This window comes from Chelonia mydas, chromosome 4 (assembly GCF_015237465.2).
Source record: "Chelonia mydas isolate rCheMyd1 chromosome 4, rCheMyd1.pri.v2, whole genome shotgun sequence".
Classification (NCBI taxonomy): domain Eukaryota; kingdom Metazoa; phylum Chordata; order Testudines; family Cheloniidae; genus Chelonia; species Chelonia mydas.
Genome location: NC_057852.1, coordinates 106195218 through 106214016, shown reverse-complemented (window position 1 = coordinate 106214016; position 18799 = coordinate 106195218). Strand labels below are relative to the sequence as shown.

The 18799-nt window shown below is 40.3% G+C and overlaps 1 long non-coding RNA gene across 2 annotated transcripts in view; it reads left to right on the top strand.

The window, feature by feature from the left end:
- The window catches only part of LOC119566138, a 38238-nt gene extending 27289 nt beyond the window's left edge, over positions 1-10949 (top strand). The window contains exons 2-4 of one of the 2 annotated variants that reach the window (XR_005225220.2): positions 4055-4123; positions 7489-7732; positions 10815-10949. This is a non-coding gene — a long non-coding RNA (uncharacterized LOC119566138). Of the gene's footprint in view, positions 1-4054; positions 4124-7488; positions 9358-10814 lie in introns of those variants that run through there. The other variant, XR_006290167.1, reaches the window with a different exon arrangement.
- Positions 10950-18799: the final 7850 nt, after the last annotated feature.

The window sequence follows — 18799 nt, the reverse complement described above, 5'->3', positions numbered from 1 at the left end:
GTCCCAATCTCCTTGCCCACCCAGTCCTAGTCTCCTGCTCTGGGCTCACTGTCCTAGTCCCAATCATTTCCCCTTGCCCTGCCGGTCCCAGTTCAGCCTTCTGGCCCATTGTCCAATCTGTCTCTTCCCTTCCCCACACTAGCTCCCAGGCCTAGTCTCCCTCCTTGGAGTCCTCCTACAATCTGTCTCCCCTGAACCCCCTTCCTTGGCTCCTTGCCCCAGTCTCTCCCATCCTTGGTTCCATGTTCCAATCTTTGCTCAGCCATTCCCATTTCCTCTCCTGACCCCAGCTGCTTGTCAGATTTGTCTCCCTCCCTTTTCCCCCCCATTTCCCTTCCCTTACTAATTCCTAGCTGCAGTTGCCTTGTCCAGCCAGTCCCAGTGCACCTTCTCTCCTCCTCCTTCCCCTCCTCTTCCGATCTCAGTGTTACCCCCTGCAACCACTGGCTCCCAGTCTCCACCCCTTTTTCCTTCCTTTTTTCCCAGTCTCTTTGCTCAACCAGTTCCAGCCTCCCTGCCCGACCAGTTCTTACTCTGTATGCAGAAACTCAGTTATAGAATATATATATATATATGTAACCAGTCATTCCACAAAAAAGCTCCAGACTCCAACTACAAATTTATGCCTTATTTTTCCAGTGAGATACAGCCTCTTCTTTTCTATCCACTAACAGTTTATTCTTCCCACAACTTAAGCTCTTGTTTAAAATCTAAATAGTCCCTATAATTCAAGGCAGTATGAGGAGCTCTGCCAACTATTTTCCTTATTTTCTTCAGAGGTATTAGAAACTTTAGTACACATGTACCTCTGTGAAAATAAAATTAAAATAAAATCTTAGATTTTGAAGACTAAAGATATCTCAAGCCTTTAATGTTGCTAGAAAGATGTCCTTGATGAGGGCTTTGTTATTATTAGGAAAGAGGTATCTCTCTTCAAAAATACTTTTGTTTATTTGCTGTTCAAACATCCATTTATCTGCACTGTTTCCAAAAGTGATCTGAAGAAAGTTTAGTTGAGATGAAATTCAGATTAGTTTTGTGAAACCCAACTCCTCTCATTACTGTGTTTATTTTTTTCACAGAGGAAGAACCTTTGGCAAAAAAACAAACAAATACCACCACCACACAACTAACCAAGCAAAAAAGTTCTGGTCGTGAAACCTAGTTTTCTAATTTCAATGTATGAAATTAAAAATTATTATTCCATTTTTTCCCACTCCAGTATTAGGGCAGAAACTAGTTTCAATCCTAGTCTAATTTACATAGCCTAAAGATATAAAAGAGAAGGACCATTACTAATCAGCAATGTGTTCAGACTTCAAACGGATTAATAAATTCATACATTTAAAGGGTATAATTTTTGGTATATTTCAATGAAGGAACGGATCCAACTTGGAGCTGTGCATTAATTGTAGCAAGCCCAATGTTTGGGGCTGACTCCACTGAATTTGATGGGAGCTTTGCTGGAGTAACTACAGTAGGATGGGGCTGCCATTTTTGGTGGTTGTTCCAGCACTCATTTTACCTTTGCAAAGGGTTAGTAGTAGGAGGGACACTAACTGCTCATGAAGGTCTCTGTTGTGCCATTGGCGTGCAGCCCTGCTTTGGGATGTGTGGAGCCGAACTGCACTATGCAGCGTTCAGGGAGACAGAATTCTTCCTGGAGCTCATCAAGCAGTAGCTTGCCTGTTGCCTTCCTGGGTAGCCTGAAAATATTGACTTACATTTTTAATTAGACTTGTAAATACAAAAAGAAAATTGCTGCATGAAATTTTCTTGTATATTTCCTTCCTCACTGCCTTTCTCCTGCATCAAGTGCTGATAAGCATTTCCCCTGCAATGATGACTCCTGGTCAGCAGGGCCTAATATGGTATGGGCACAGAAGGCAAGGGAGATTCTTTCCTCCTCTGCATGTCAATTCTGTCCCCTGCTGATATCCTGCCAGTGTCTGTCAAGACACAAAGAGCACAAAGGAGGTAGAAAAAGGAGGCAGAAAGAGGAGGCAGCAGCTGGCCACAGGGTCTTGTCTGCAAGGTGAGAATGGGAAGACTGACTCAACAAGGAACAGGCTGGAATGGGGCACAAGGGGTGACAGGCACAATGGATGAGGATGCTCCAGGACCCCCACAAAATCCCTTTAGGCTCCAGGTTCCCATTGCCCCTCAGGCTCTCTCTCTCCTCTAGACCCCTTGCACTCCCAGGTACCCCAGGTTCTCCCAACCCCACAGACATCTCTCCAGATTGGGAAGAGGCAGGACTCTATTCCTTGCAGCAAGGGAGGACAGCATACACGCCTGGCTCTCCCCACACCTGCCCCACTGCTTGGGAGCCATTGTGAGGGGATAATCAGTGACTTTCTCTAACTGGTGAGAAACATCCCACATAGAGCTATGGAACGAAGTGTGCTGGGGAAAGAAATAAGTTCCTTTTACTGTTGGCTTTCTCAGGTTGGCAAACTGGATTAAACCGATTGTGCTGAATAGTGTTTATACATGTTAATATTTTATTAATGGTTGGTACATATATGAATGTTGCCTGTTGCACACATGAAGGTGGGACCTGTTATAATTTGCTCTGATAAATGCAGGTGTGTCAATGAAAAGTTTAAAGACTTAAAAAGAAAAGGAGTACTTGTGGCACCTTAGAGACTAACCAGTTTATTTGAGCATGAGCTTTCGTGAGCTACAGCTCACTTCATCGGATGCATAGCATATCGTGGAAACTGCAGAAGACATTATATACACACAGAGACCGTCTCTGTGTGTATATAATGTCTTCTGCAGTTTCCACGATATGCTATGCATCCGATGAAGTGAGCTGTAGCTCACGAAAGCTCATGCTCAAATAAACTGGTTAGTCTCTAAGGTGCCACAAGTACTCCTTTTCTTTTTACGAATACAGACTAACACGGCTGTTACTCTGAAACCTTTAAAGACTTACTGTATCATGGAGCACAGGGGCTGCAATTGTACCAGTTTGCTGTATAAAAATGTGGTGAAGGGCACCCTTTTAAAATATTTTTCTTTGCTCTTCCCCTGTTGCTCACTTATGGGCAACTGAGCACAGTTTGGCTCTAAGTACTATATAATTTTGAATTTCCCATCAGTCTTCCAAAATGATATACAGTTTTCTTTATAGATCCCACAAGCTTCTACTTTGTAGATTCATAAACAATTTATGTAAAGAAGAACAAAAATAATTTAAAAAATGAATGTAGTGCTTAGCTGGGTTGACAGTTGAGGATTTACTGAAGTCCTTTATTTATCCACTGAAGACAGAGACCATAGGCAGAGGCCATACAAACTTCCCAGCACTACCCTACCTACTACCAGTGTGCATCATCCCTGTTCTGGAGAGAGTGTTTCTGTAAGCTAAGAGATAATTCAACCTTCCAATGTCTTCCTGGTGACACTACCTTCAGGGATGGCAAATAGTGCCCAGTCTGAATGGGGTTCATGTGCTTTGAACACTTTAGAAATGAAAAGAGATTACAAGCCAATGGATAACTGTGCAGATGCCCAGTTTTCAATCATTACTGATGGGGTCTTGAATGTAAATATGTGACTGAGAGGAATTAAAATTTTATCTAACATGGAAAAAAGTTGGTAGTATGAAAAGCTTACCAGAGGTAGTAGGTAATATAAAGAAAGCACAGAACAATTCATATTTATCTAGTGTTTATGGGTCACCTTTAGAACAGTTCACACATTGTTCTTCCATTTTACAGATATGTCACATCTCATAGCTCTGTAAACTTAATTCTATTTACATTTTAAAAATCCATTTCATTTTAACTCATTCCGTTTGTAATCATCCTAGACGCAGTACAGGAAAAAAACAAAATGTGAGAATAGAATCCTCTCTCACTTTTGTGCATAGATGCTCTTACAACTGTCAGGTCTGAAATAAAACTCTTGGTAGAATGATTTGTTCTGCACTAAAATCTTTTTTTTTCTTCTTTACAAACTCTTCAGTTAGCAGTTGTGGCTTGAAATACTCTGCATTGGTGACTTGCCTAATATCTAATATTATTTAATTTTCATTATATCAAAGGAAATATTCTAAATCCAGTGGCTGGAAGCTGAAGTTGGACATAAATAAGGCACCCTTTTAACAGTGAAGGTAAGTAACCATTGGGACAATGTATCTAAGACGTGGTGGATTCTTCAGTCCTTGAAGTTTTTAAATCAAGACTGGAGTCTTTCTAAAAGAGATGCTATTGCATAACCTGAAGCTTTGGCTTGATTCAGGAATCAGCTGGTGAAATTCTATTGCGTGTGTTATGTTGGAAGTCAGATTTGATCATAAGTAAAAGTACCTTCTGGCCTTAAAATCCATAAATAAGATAATCTTCACATTTGTTGCAGTATTTATGGTACATTTTGAATTTTCATTTTTTAAAATGTGAAAATGTAACCTACCATCTAGCTATTAAAATATATTTTTTAGCATATTCAAAGTAGCTCAATTCCAGAAAAACTGTTTTTATTTTTTCCTTTCTTCATTTCAGGTGATACAATAAGTAATAATTAAGACAGGTAACAAGAATCAGTAACCACAATATCTTTGGTTTAAAAGGTAAAGCATAGAGGAAAGTGGGCACTAGTCTGGAAATAAAGGAGCTAGGTTCTTTCTCCCGGCTCTGCCAATGCCTCTCTGTGAAGCTTTGTACAAGTCACTTAAACTCTCTCTGCCTTATTTTTCCCATCTGTTAGATGGAAATAATAATGCTTGTGATAGACGTGGCAATTTCCTGCAAAATATCCTTGACAAAACTTAAGTTAGAGTATCTTTTGATTCCATTATATTAAATGCAAAGGTTATGTATTATTATGAGCCTGGATGATCAGTGAATCATATTGAATGATGTGGCAGACAAGAATGGTCTTTTGGACAATATGTGTGAAGAGGATTTCCTGGGAAATATCTAGGGAGAAGTTAATGAACATTCCTTCTTCTTCTCCCCCAGTTATGCAAAAAAACCCAGCCTTTTGAAGCTCCGTCCTTAGGGGCCACTGTTTGTTGATTACCTGTTTCTGGAATCTGAAAATCAAAGGCCCAAGTTATAAAAAGAAACAGGCTGATCTGCCCAGTCTGTATTCTTGTTCTGAACTAAGCCTTTGTGAACTTGTAACCACAGAAACACCCACTGGTGGGGTTTGAAGGACTGACTCTGAGCAGAGCCCCCCGCTGGAGTTGAGGGGGTGATCTCTGGTAGGGTTATTGGCATGTGTGTAGGTTTTTATTAATTCCTTATGTTTTCTCTGTAATACTTTCTCTTTACGAATAAATGTGGTTGCTAAGAAAGAGCTGTGTGGAAACATAACTGTGGGCAATTATGCTGTTTATAGCCTCTTGAGAGACAGTAAAGTGCAGATGCAGGTCTGTTCAGGCAGTCTGGCTTACTGGGAATAATACAGTGTAGGCAGGGTCCAGGGAACTGTATTGTACCAGAAAAAACCCAGTCAGGAGGGAAAGATGTGGGTCTCTGCCCAGGAGAGGTGATGGCTGAGGAACCAGGTGCTTAGAGTGGGTGTTTCTGAGGGACCTAAGAAGGGGGGAATATAGATGCTGTTGCTTGAACCGTGACAATGTTTACCATCTTTGTAAATGATTTGAGATCTATGGATGGAAAGTATTTTATAACTACTAAGTAATTAATTTGGGCCAGATTACGATACCCTTATTCACACCGAATAATATCTTACACGGCAAGTAGTTCCAATGAAGTTAATGGGACTACTTGTTGAGAAAGTTTCCACTCAGTGTGAGTAAGGATATCACAATCCAGGCCTATATTTATTCATCTCTGCCACAATGCATCGATTTGAACCTCGACTGATGTCAGGTAAAGGCGCAATTACATTTTTAAAATGTGGGTGTCCAGACTTGGGCACCTAAATCCATATTTAGGCACCTAAATAAGACTTAATTTTCAGACACGGTGAGTACCCATAGATAAATTCAAGTTGGATGCCTGCAGTTCTGAAAACAATCAAGCAACTTACTTTAGGCACCCAAGTTTGAAAAGACAGTTTGTGTGAAGTTTTTTTTATCAGGAAGCTGTTTGCTTTCTTTCCCTGAGGTGTTAGATGGAAAGCTACTCCTGTTTAGTTGTAATTGTAAAGAGTTCAGTTCTCCTCTCAGTTATCCAGGCAAAGTTAACAGGAGATGCACCTCTGTTAGAGGGGAGAAACAGATTTATGATCTGTGACCTGGGGATTAGAATTCCTGCATGCTAATATTCCAGACCCTGCCACAGATTTAACTGTGTGACCTAGGTCAAATCATAATAATATTTACCTACCTCACAGGTGTGTTATGACTCTTCATTATGTTACATAGGCATAGATCCTCTTATTGGCACTGTACTTAACACTATTGAGTATTACCACACATCTAGGGATTGGATCATTTTTTCCCAGTGTGCTCTGTCTTCTATATGTCTTTCTTTTATAATATAAATATTTGGGGAAAAGATTGGCTTTATTTTATTTATTGTTGTACAGAGATAAGAAAATAGTTGGTGTTAAAAATAATAAATAATAGTAATGATTATAAGATTAAGGAACACTAAGAGGTAACTTGGGACCTGAGAGATTTGGTTATATAGTTATGTAGTATGTTGAGGGTTGCATGTTACTTAACCATTTGTATTTGCCATTGTTTATTTTTATTTTGTAATAAAATGAACCCTGAATAGATTTCCACCTAGGTGACTTCTTTTGAATCCCCCAAAACTCTGAAAGACTGTTTTATGATTCAGTGTAAACTGAAAAAAAAAAAGGAAAAAAAGAAAAGGGAAACACTAGGTGTATTCATTGCTCACAAGGGGTCTATTTAGGAGAATGTTGCAGCTGATGCTGGAAATAATCTAGCTTTCTGTCAACAGATGATATCATAAAGCATCTGAGTCTCTTTAACCCCATCTGCGGTTCATTTACTCCCCAGCTTGAGATCAGTTGGTCCCTCATAGGCTGTGAACTATAACAAAAATAATAATATTCAAGTTCTATATGTAAAATAAAAATGTAGTCCTGACTGACCTTATTTAGACTCGTACCCCATTATGTTGCAAAGAGACCATCTGTTACTGCATTGCTTTTGTCTGATTTATATATTTATTGTTAATACTAACTTCTGTAGCACCTACTGCTATGGCAGCTAGGAGCCTTAATTACACAGGATAAAATCCAAATAAGAGCAAAACAAAAACTCTTAGTAAAAAACAAATGGATAAAGAATGCATCTTAACTCATGTCCTGACATTCATTACGCTTGGGTTTGATGGAAGGTATTACCTGAGTGTTGCAAAGTTATTCTATGGGACAGAGGAGGTTGGTCAGAATCATGGAAAAGGAAAGGGGTGATCCACAGAACTCTTGTTCAGGAGTGAACACTTGCTGCATTACTTTGAACGGAGGGGTGTATTAATTACAGTCTAGTGTGGGCTGAAAAGTAAACAAGAACATTTGTTTTCTCCACAGCTTTGGTTGGTGCAAAGCCAAGCTATTCAGAGAGAACTGTCGATCCCTTGCTGCAGATTGTTGGTGTTATGAGGGAGAAAGCAAAGGAATATAGAACACAGATGGAGGGATTCTAGATCCCAGTTACAAACATCCACTTTGCCCCAGCGTTCAAGCCTATCTCCATGGAAAACCATACGACTAAAAGCCTACTGAAAACCATGGAGGAAAGCCTCCTGTTGCAGACAAGCTGTATGACTGCAAGGTACAATTCCTGAATCCTTAATCAGCCTCTGTCACTAGAGGAGGTCTTGGGCTATGGGGATGAGGAGTACTGCCTTTGGCTATCATGGGGAAGAAGCTGATGGGACCTATTTGCAGTGTTGCGTCTCTCTTTTTTTAGAACGTAAGCTCTTTGGTGATGGGATTTTCTTTATCTTGTTTACTGTACAAAGAAAGAAAATTGTTGGTGCTAAAGAAATAAATATGTATAAGGTTAACAAACACTAATGATAGGTCTATGCTTGAGGCGGTATATAGAGTACATACACTGCATACCAAGATAACCTGGGTACAAATAGCAGGGTAGATGGTGAGGCACAGCTTAGGCAAGTGGAGTAAAGCCACGCCATAACCTTTGGGTGTGTACCCTGCACGCTCTCTGCATGCCCAAGCAGTGCCTCCCATGTCTATGCTGCTCTTTTTGGTAACGTTGGTCCTGCTGTCTCAGCAAAAGACTCTGGCTGTAAGAGCCCACGGGTCTCAAACCCAGGCTCGCGGGTTCCTAGGAAGCCCTCACAACTGGCTGCCACTAGGCAGCTCACCCAGAACCACGAGAAGTGAGGAGCTAGAAAAACTCTGACCTCCCTCCCTGAGGCACTGCCCATGAGGATCCTGTCTGTGGGACAATGAGAAGTCCCTCTACTTGGCCTGACCATGCTATTTAAGCCAGAAGGAGGCACAGGAAGTTGTCTGAGCAACTGAGAGACTTCCTGATTGGCTGCTGAACTGGTCCTGACTTGTGTTGATCTCTGTCTCTGACCCCTGGCTTGGTTCCTGGATGCTGATTCTGGCTCTGACCACTATGCCTGACTGCCCCTGCTATGACCACTAGTTCAGACTGCGCACATCCTAGTCTGAACATTGGCAGAGGGGAAGCAGCAGGGAAAGGCTCCAGCAGCTCCCTTTGCCAGACCTTTCCTCATAGTCTTCCCCCTGCTAGAGCCTTTCATTGCAGCCTGTAGCTACACACCACAGTGTGGACGCAGCCTGCCTTTCACTGCGGCATGTAGCTACACGCTGCCGCCAATATAGACAAGGACTAAGTAGTAGCCTGGGACTTAGGAACTTTGAACATGTAGCTCTTCAAGTGTATGTGTTACTTGACTGTTTATATTTGCCAGCACAAGAGTGCTCATGGTAGTAAAGTTAAACACATGCGTAAGTATTTGCAGGATTAGAGCCTTAGGAGCGTAGGCCTCATTGAAAGTCACTGGGATTTAGGTGTAATTTAGGCATTAAGTGCTTAAGAATGTTAACCTGAATCTTGTGATTCTCCTTAATTCCAAATCCTGCTTGCTTTACTGACAGGAGTAATTTCAGTGAAGTCAGTGGTCCTACTTATGTGAGTCAGGTGAGCAGGACTTGGCACCTAGTATTATACAGTCTGACCTAAATTAAAGAATTCCTGGTCACTTATTAATATCATAAAGCTAGACACATTATTGACACTTGCATATCTTTCCACATTTGTAGATACAATATCTGACCTTAATGTTTAGGTTGAATTCTTTGAATTTTGCAATAGCTATGTATAGCCTATGCATGGTATTTCCTTGTTTAATCACTGTCAACACCTCCAACTCATAATAACAACCATGACAAGATCTGATTGCATTGTTTGTTTTTTATTTCAATGGATCATATAAAGTATAAATTTAACATACATATGACCAAGTATAAATAATAATGATGATGTTGTATGCAGAGTAGGTGTAGCTGTGTTGGTCCCAGGATATTATAGAGACAAGGTGGGTGAGGTAATATTTTTATTGGACCAACTTCTGTTGGTGAGCGAGACAAACTTTCAAACCACACAGAGCTCTTATTCAGGTCTGGGAAGTATATTCAGTGTCAGAGATAAATGCACAATGGAACAGATTGTTTAGCATAATATTCTAAGGGACGATTCAAGGTAGAGTGGCCTGTTAATACCTCTGCAGTCACAGGACAAAAAAGGGAGGTTAGTGGGTTACAGATTATTGTAATAAGTCATAAGACACTGGATTCAAAATGCCTGGATTCTAGGACCCTGTTAGGTAGGAGGGTTTCAGAGCTCAGGCTGCAGCTCAAGCCCGAATCCAAATATCTACACTACAGTTAAATAACCCCTTAGCCTGAGCCCGAGTCAGCTGGCATGGGCCAGCCAGAGGTGTCTAATTGGAGTGTAGACATACCCATAGAGTACTAATTACAAATGTGACAAATTGAAGGTAAAATAAGGATGACGTACCTGCCATGGATGGAGTTTGCCCACTACCAGGCTGCTGCTAATTCATCCCAGCTAGAGATGACTGGTCCCTGATGCTCATAAAAATACTTCTGAAGAGCAGTTGTTTGCCTTTTAAATGGATCGGGTGGCATCAGATGGTATGTATTGTTAAAAACAAATCTGAGGGAAAGTTACCCCTAAATCTCTCTACAAGGTCACTTCAAATTATACAAGACGAAACCAGTAATATGTTCAGTAAAGTCAAGAACAGATGTGTACCCCTGTGTCCAACCATTTCACAGCGTTATGATAAATTGTGTCTAAAGTATGCCTTGTTGAGGTATTGTTTGAAAACTCATAATTTGCTGATCATTACTGGCAATATATGTGTGGCAACATTCTATATGAAGTTAGAAGATTCTTCTGTATTGTATTACTAAGATGTGTTCCAGTTCCCCAGAGACAAAAGGAATGCTGATACCTCAGCCAGGTGTCAACAAAATCAAATGGACCATCACCAGTATAAAGAAAAGGAGTACTTGTGGCACCTTAGCGACTAACCAATTTATTTGAGCATGAGCTCTAAGCATGAGTCTCTAAGGTGCCACAAGTACTCCTTTTCTTTTTGCGAATACAGACTAACACGCCTGTTACTCTGAAACCCATCACCAGTATAAGTGGCCACTCTTTGGCAGGAAAAAGGGGGTGGGCAAAAAATCTATAGCTTGGGGTTCCCATCCACAGAGACTTTCTGTCTCCTGAACCTCAGCTGAAGATGCTTCTTGAAGAAGAGAGAGAACTACAAGAAGGGAAAGTGGACACCCCAAATCATCTCTCCTTTTCCCTCTACCTACAGCATCCATGACACCTGAAGAACAAAGGAAGCAGCATTGGAATGGGGGTTGTATCATGACTGAAAGAAGTTCAGCCAGTAAGACTGCTGAAACTTGTGGTGAGAGAGACCTTGGCTTTGAATTCAGTCTAGTTTAAGTTAGGCATTAGTTACATTTTACTTTTATTTTTCGTGTAACCTGTTCTGACTCTTTTGTCATTACTTGCATTAATTTAAAATCTATTTCTTTGTAGTTAATAAACTTGTTTTATTGTTTTATCTAAACCAGTGTGTTTGAATTTAAGTGTTTGAGAAACTCAACTTGAGATAACAGGATTTGTGCATATCCTTTACCGTGAAATAAAATGACAGATTTTTATATGAGCTTGTATTGCCCAGGAGAGAGCTGGGCAGTACAAGGTGTACATTTCTGGGGAAAGTCTGGGACTGGGAGTTTGCTGGTGTCACTCTGCAGTGTAATTCAAAGGTGGCTGGCAGTAGCACTCATATACTATGACAGGGAGTAAGTTACATGCTCGAGGCTGTCCGAGGAGACCAGGAGTGGTAGATCTCACAGCAAAGCAGTGTAATAGGTACCCCAGGTTAGAGAATTGAGGGGACACAGCTGCCAATCAGCCCAGATTGTACCTGTGTATGACACAAAAGAGTAAATATTTTAAATTACTACACATTTTACCCTTCTCTGTTACTACTTTAACTTTTAAAAATAGGTTTGTTCTTCATTTATCATGACTTTTGTGTTTGAGTATAAACGTTGTTGACTTTCTAAGCTCCCAGCATGTGTTTTCTTAAGTCATTAGGTTACAGTGTTAGTTTGCCAGCCCTTACTCACATCCTCAGTCCTTTTTTGTGTGCAATGCGGTGTCAAGTGCTTTCAACGTGTCAAGCAAATGAGCAGACCATAGTTTCCTATAAATTGATACATTCTATCCCAGACCTAAAGAAGAGCTCTGTATGGCTTAAAAGCTTGTCTTTCACCAACAGAAACTGGTGCAGTAAAAGTTATTACCTCATCCACCTTGTCTTTTGAATATCCTGGGACTAACATGGGTACACCAACACTACAAACAACATTCATACAGTACAATTTCCTGAATGTCCAGTGAAGGTGAAGTGAGAATTCTTAATATGATTAGCAATTGCATTCATTGCAATTTCCTCCATAATCCTTCTTCTAATGCGAAAGAACAACTACATGATGCATGCTACCACTTACGGCACCTTGTAGTATTATAATGCAACAAGACAATGAATTCTACCAGGCCATTTGCCTTCCCAGGCTTTTATGTAAAATTAGAAAATTTGGTCTTTAAAAGATGCATACAAAAAACAAATAAGCAAACAAACAAACACCATGGTGGTGGCTCTAAAGCTGAATTTGCTTTTCTCACATAAGAGCTTTTTGGGTTCTGTATTTCACAAATACAAATAAAGCAGTATTGATCCTCCATATAACCTTTGAAGGCTGTGGAGTTATATTAGGCATGTATTTGGCAGGCCCATAAATCCATTCCAATGTTCTCCACAAAAATGTGGGTTCACTGGAAAGTCAGCAGGTTTCTCTCATTGTTGTAGAAGTCCTCGTCCAAGTCTGTGATACTGGGATTGTCATGTTTTATGTTGCAATCTCTAAAAATGCTCCATTTTCCTTATGGATAAACTGTTTGGTGGTGGTAATAAAGAAGCTGAAGTCATTGGGAATTGTTGTGATTAGACCTCTGAAACCCATACTATTTATTTTGGTACTTAGATTTGGATGTAAGGCCTGGATTGTTTAAAGGTATTATTGGGTTCAGCATTGCAACCATGTAAGTCTCACTTTCAAAAGGGATTTAGGCACTTGGGAGCCAAAATCCCATTGACTGTCCCTTTTGAAAATGATATTTAGGCTCCTAAATCAGTTAGACATTGCTATGCTGAAAGCAGCTAACACCTAGATATCTTTAAAAATCTGGACTTAAGTGCCTAGCAATGGCATTCACTTTTGAAAACATTGATCTAAACGTAGACACTTTAGGAACATAGGATAAATAACTTCATAGTTGTTCCTCATGTTTGTCAGGATTTCCACGTATTTCAGGGCTCTCAAATCAAAGCTGACAAATCCTGTCTGAGCCTCAGGCTCCTCTCACCACTAAAAGGAAGAATGCAATACAAATACATTTCCTCCAAAGTGAATTGCTAATAAGGTTGAAGCAGGGTTCTAGATTTCTTATGTGAGAGAGCTGTGCACTGCTTCTTATGCAGACTACTATTGTTTGATTGTTTCCTTGTACTCCCAGTCTGTATCCATTTGTTGTCTCTTGTCTTTACTTAGATTGTAAGATCCTTTGTTCTGTGTTTGTACAGTGCTTAGCACAATAGTCCTGATTCAGGATGAGGTCTCCTATGTGCTACTGTAATACAAATAATGTTGCTCAAATGCATATCCCCCTGTCTTTACCCACCAATCCTAACACTGACTACATGACAGTTCTTAAAGTGTGCTGCTACTCAAGCCATAATATCCAAGGATCTCCAATAACACGGTATTTTCTTACCTCTCACCCATCCTTTGTTGTATAAGAGCAACAGTTAAAATAACTCACTATCTCAGCGCAAACAGAACAGTGAAAGCTCTGCTATGTTTTGCTATCTATTCACTGAGGGCTGGTCTGCACACAAATTTGCACTGAAATAACTTTATTGGCTTTAATTCACTCCTTGTGTTAGTTTGGTTTGGTACAAGTTTGTGTGAGGACACTTTATTTCAGAACAAGTCTATTTTATCTACTTAAAAAAAGATACTTATTTTGAAAGATGAGTGTCCATATAGACTTCTATTGAAATAACAAAAGGTATTAATTTAATTTAAACTTTTTTTTAGTTATTTTGGTGCAAGTCTGTGTGTGGACAAAGCTTTAAATGTAAATGACATTAGAGGGGAAGCTTGGGGACGTTGTGCCTGATTCTCCCCATATATGCTACACTGGTGTAAATGAGAAGTAACTCCATTGAGTTACACCAGTGTAAAGTTAGCTTAGGTGGGAGAAGGATCAGGCACTTGGTGTTTGTGATCATGACGTTTAGGCATGTGGCTTTTTAAAATGTATTCATATATGCTAAATCTGTGACCTGGGTGTCCTGTTAGCCAGAACGTTAATGGAGCTTCTAAGATCCACTGAAGTGCCCTCTAAGGGTATGTCTATACAGGGACAGAAGACCCACAGTACAGCCGTGGCTGTTCCAGGTCAGCTGACTCAGGCTCATGGAGCTCGCAGGGTCCCCGAGCTCAGGCTCCAGCCAGAGCATCTACACAGCAGTATTTCAGCCATGGAGCCCGAGCCCCTTGAGCCCAAGTCAGCTCACCTGGGGCAGCTGCAGATTTTTTTTATCCCTGTGTAGACATAGCCTAAGCTACTTTGTCGCTAAGATTTTTTTTGTTGGCTACCAAAGGTTATGAGATTACCTGTATCTTCGTCTTGTGTAATCTATCATAGTTCTTCCAGACCCAGAAACCTCCATTTTAAGGACCACCATAGTCCTATTTATATAGTAAGTGGCGGCCAGAATGTCCCTCGGCCCGCAGCGCTTCCAGCAGCTCCCATTGGCCGGGAGCAGCGAACCGCGGCCACTGGGAGCCGCGATCAGCTGAACCTGCAGACGCGGCAGGTAAACAAACTGGCCTGACCCACCAGGGGCTTTCCCTGCACAAGTGGCGGAACAAGTTGGGGAACCACTGGTCTAATGCTTGAGGACCATTTTAAAAAAAAAAAATTCTTGCAACCAAACAGGCCATCTCCTGTTGCATTTTGGAGCACAGAATTATTATGATATGTCTGTGGGAAGATTAAATGGATGAAGGTACTGACATTTGTAGGTATTTTATTTCATCACAGTGATTTTCCTAGCCTTGGGCCAGCTTTCAAGAACTCTCTCATGCTCTTGTAAGTTTCATCCTTGACGGAGTTGACAGTTTCATAGTACCTGAGGAATGTAACTGTTGTGGGGAGAGATGCTTGGTCAGTGCCATGGAGGGCCTTTTAGATTATAACTGAGACTCTGAATTTGAGCAAGTGTATCAGCAGTAGGCAGTGTACCAGAGTATCTGGAGTGATGTGATCTCAGCAGCTACTTTTGATGAGGAGATGGACTGCTGCATTCAAATTAAATTTCTTTAAAGTCTGTGTGCTTATTCCTAAATTATAATGAATTGCAGTAGTCCATCTTGGGGATTACAGAAGTATGGATCATTTGGGGCCAGGTCATTTTTCTAACATTGTGAGGTGCAGCTTCCCGCCTAGCCCCAGACAAAAGAAAGTATTTTTAGCAGCTGTGGCTTCACATGCAGTAGTAAGGAGGACACAGCCCAGTGGATTCAATCCAGACAAGGCTGTGGCTACATGGGAAGGGTGTGTGGTGCAATTTATGTAGTTTATGTCTGATTAAACAAATTCCAGAGTGGCACATTCCAGAAAGCTAGTGTGAAGTTTCAAAGCTATAGGCTGGCCACCTGGGAACTTCCCTGTCAATAATATACATCAAATTAACATTGAGGGCCTTTTTTTTTTTTTAAGCCCCAAACCAAATGAAGTTCCCAGAGCAAAAAGCTTTGTTTAAACAAGAATTAAGGATGTTAATTTATCACCATAATAAAGCCTTTGTTGGAAAAAGTAGTTTTAAAAATCATAAGCATCTGAAATCCAGGAATGTAAAACAAAAATATTGTAAAATATGGAAAATCGGTCTTATAGTAACCCAGACAAACTTAACTTGCCCTCTGATCTGTGACTGCTCTTTACACACGATCATAAAATGACCATACATCTGCCAACCAGACATCTTCAGCATGTTACAAAACTGTGTTCCTTCAGGATGGAAGTGCTATATATACATAAGATATGCATTTTCCTTGCAAACTTCTTGAAAGATATATTTATGGCTGGGAAGTTCCAGAATAAATTTTGCTTGGTTTAGTACTAACAATACTTACATAGCACTTTAATCTTCAAAGTGCTGCAAATATTAACTAGTCTTCCCCTGAACTAGGTAAGTATTCTTCCTATTAAAGCTGTGGATTTGATACATTTGCAAAGATAATACAAGTCAGTGCCAGAGCTAGGATTACAAGTTCCTGTGCTCAAACACCTAGACCATTCCCCTCTCTTTTAAACTTCACTTATACTTGATGCTTATCTTTATGAATACCAAATACTTCTGTTTCTTCCCTCTCAAGCTAAGCCTTGCTTTGAGGATCCTAGTTCTATCACCTGTAACCTCCATAATATCTGTCTCCTTAAACTCAGTGTTTTATCTTATCAATGACATTTTTAATGTACATCTGACTTATTTGGTGTCTAATCACACTTGGTAACAAAGTTCATAAGAACTATCGGGGGTGGGGAGGGGAAAGGGATCTAGAGCAGTGGTTCCCAAACTTTTATTTGTTCACATACTGTCTTCCTAAAAAGTTGATGTTCGACGAACAACATGCACATTTCTCTCTTTTTGTGCACATTTATTTTAGACCTCAATTGGCTTAATTTAAGTGTTTCTGGACTCTGTAGTAAAATAAATGTCTATGGAAGCCTAAAATGTTTGTTTATAACTAGGGCTGGCTGGAAAACAAGAGTACCATTTCACGAAAAATGTTGAGGTTTTGACCTTTGTTTCCATTTTGATGTGGAACAAAACCAACCATTTCAAAATTTTGAGAGGGAGAGAAAGAGGCACAACACCAACAAGAGTGCCCCAGGCACTCACCTGGGATGTGGGAGAACCAGGCGCAAGTCTCTGATATGAATCCGCACTCCTCTATTGGTTTGGATTAAACTTTTATAAGGAAGATTTCTCCAGTCCAGGATGGAACTTCATGGAGAGAGGGGTTGGGAGGGGAAGAGGATAGAGAAATCTATTCTGGGGTTGGGGGGAGAGATCTACCCCAGAATGGGAAAGGGGGGGGGGAGAAGAGAGAGAAACTTTTAAAACAAGCACAGTAAAAACAAGAAAAAAATAATTGCCCATCCCTACTAGTACAGAATGATTTCCAATAGCCCACAGTTGAATGAATTGATCCAAATAGCTTATAAGAGTATAATATCTAAACTTCAAATCAAAGTGTAAAACCACTAAAAATCTTAAAACACACACACAAAGAACATCGGAAGCCCCAGTACCAAATAATTTACATAGTCTACTTTTTGAAATGGCCATCTTTGCTTTACCCAACATAAACTTTGAAAGGCATCCCACAGATCTATTTATGAACCTATACTTAATTTTTCTCCTGTATTTATTTTTACTGTTGAGACAATAAACAAAAAATACCCTGAAGTAAAACAAATAATGGCTGTAACTTGGAACAAATAAGAAACATATGAAAACAGTCTCCTCCATGTCATAAAAAGGACATGACATGGACACCTTTGGAGTCAAATGATGCATAGACGCATTCATGGCAATAGCCTCCTGAAGAATTCTCCATTGGAGGCCACCCATCCTCTTTTCAGTTGGAAGATTGTATACAGTGTGCCAGACTGGCATCCATCACCAGAAGCTGTTTTCTAATATCGTATTGGGATCATCAACAAGCATTTGAAAATGACAAATTTTTACCACAAGCATATACAATGACTTGTGGCCTAAGCTATTAAAAGTAAATTCAGAAGACACACTGAAGGCAAGCAAGGTGCCAGGATTGTCAACATTCCAATCCACAACAGGAAAGAAAATAGAAATGCTAGTATAATCAGGAATGGCTCGCTCAAGGAGGCAACTGTCTAGCCTGGCAATAGTGCCCCTTGGACGGGCTGATTCCACCTGTGATAAAAACCGAGAACCCCAGCAAACAGAATGAAAACGAAGCTTGACAGCCAAGATATCCTGTGAGACCCATGTAAAATCAATTAAATGAACAAGTTTTGTTACACCTGCTGCAATAAGGGACAAAACTAGAATTCTCTTGGCAGGGTTATAAACAAGGGGATCAGCAAGCAGTCCTGGGAACTCCAGCCACCTATCCTGTGGTAAAAGCTTTAAAAAAAATCTCCAAGCATTAAAAAGATTTTGATAAGAACTGAGTAACACCTCAAAATTGAGATACCCAGGGTCCAACAAAAAAGTTCTCAATCAAAACCCAATCCCCCTACTGACCAAAGAAAAAGGAAAGGCTAGTTGCTTCCAAGGAACAGGCACATCCCCAAACAACAGCTGCTGCAGAGACTAACTGAAAAGTAGTGACTTCGCTCAAAAAAATCAGTGAAACTTTGAACCTCTTCCACAGTGAGCTAGTACAAAATACTCTGTCTTAGACAATGATGGCCATCCCAGAAAAAGCCCAAAAGAACCTTCTGAACTTTTTCTAAAAAGAGTGGAGGGGAATCCAAAACAATACACTTATGCCACAATATAGAGGCAATTTAATTAATGACTAACATCTGCCCTTGGAAAGAAAGTCAAGGCAAATACTACTTCCACATTTGCAACCTCCCCTCCAGTTTTTCCATAACTCCCTCTCAATTCTTACCCAAAATATCTTCTGGTCTCAGCATAATTTCCACTGCCTTAAAGCCAGTTTGGCTCCACAATAGCCCCCCAACCCCCAGAAAAGTCAGAATGAAGGAGATCACCCAAGCCCCCAGCTGGAGTGTGTCACTCTTCTCCCAATTTATGGGAGTTGAGGAAACCTGCTTAAGAGAGCTGGCATTCAGTCAAAACCTGGACATCACAATCATGAGTAATAAACACAGTCCCATTGACAGCATATGCAGACACTTTCACTGGAGTATAAACTGGAACAGGGAGAAAAAGGCCAGAAAATGCTCACAACACTATTCACCTTAAATAGACTATATATATCATTATGGAGTAACTGAATGTAGGACACAAACCTTGGCTAAAACCAAAAGCAAAAAGGGTACAAAACAAATCTCCATGATCTACATGATCAATAGCCTTTTTGTGGTCAAGGAAAATCAACCCAATGTGCAAATCAAACATTTTTGAGGCTG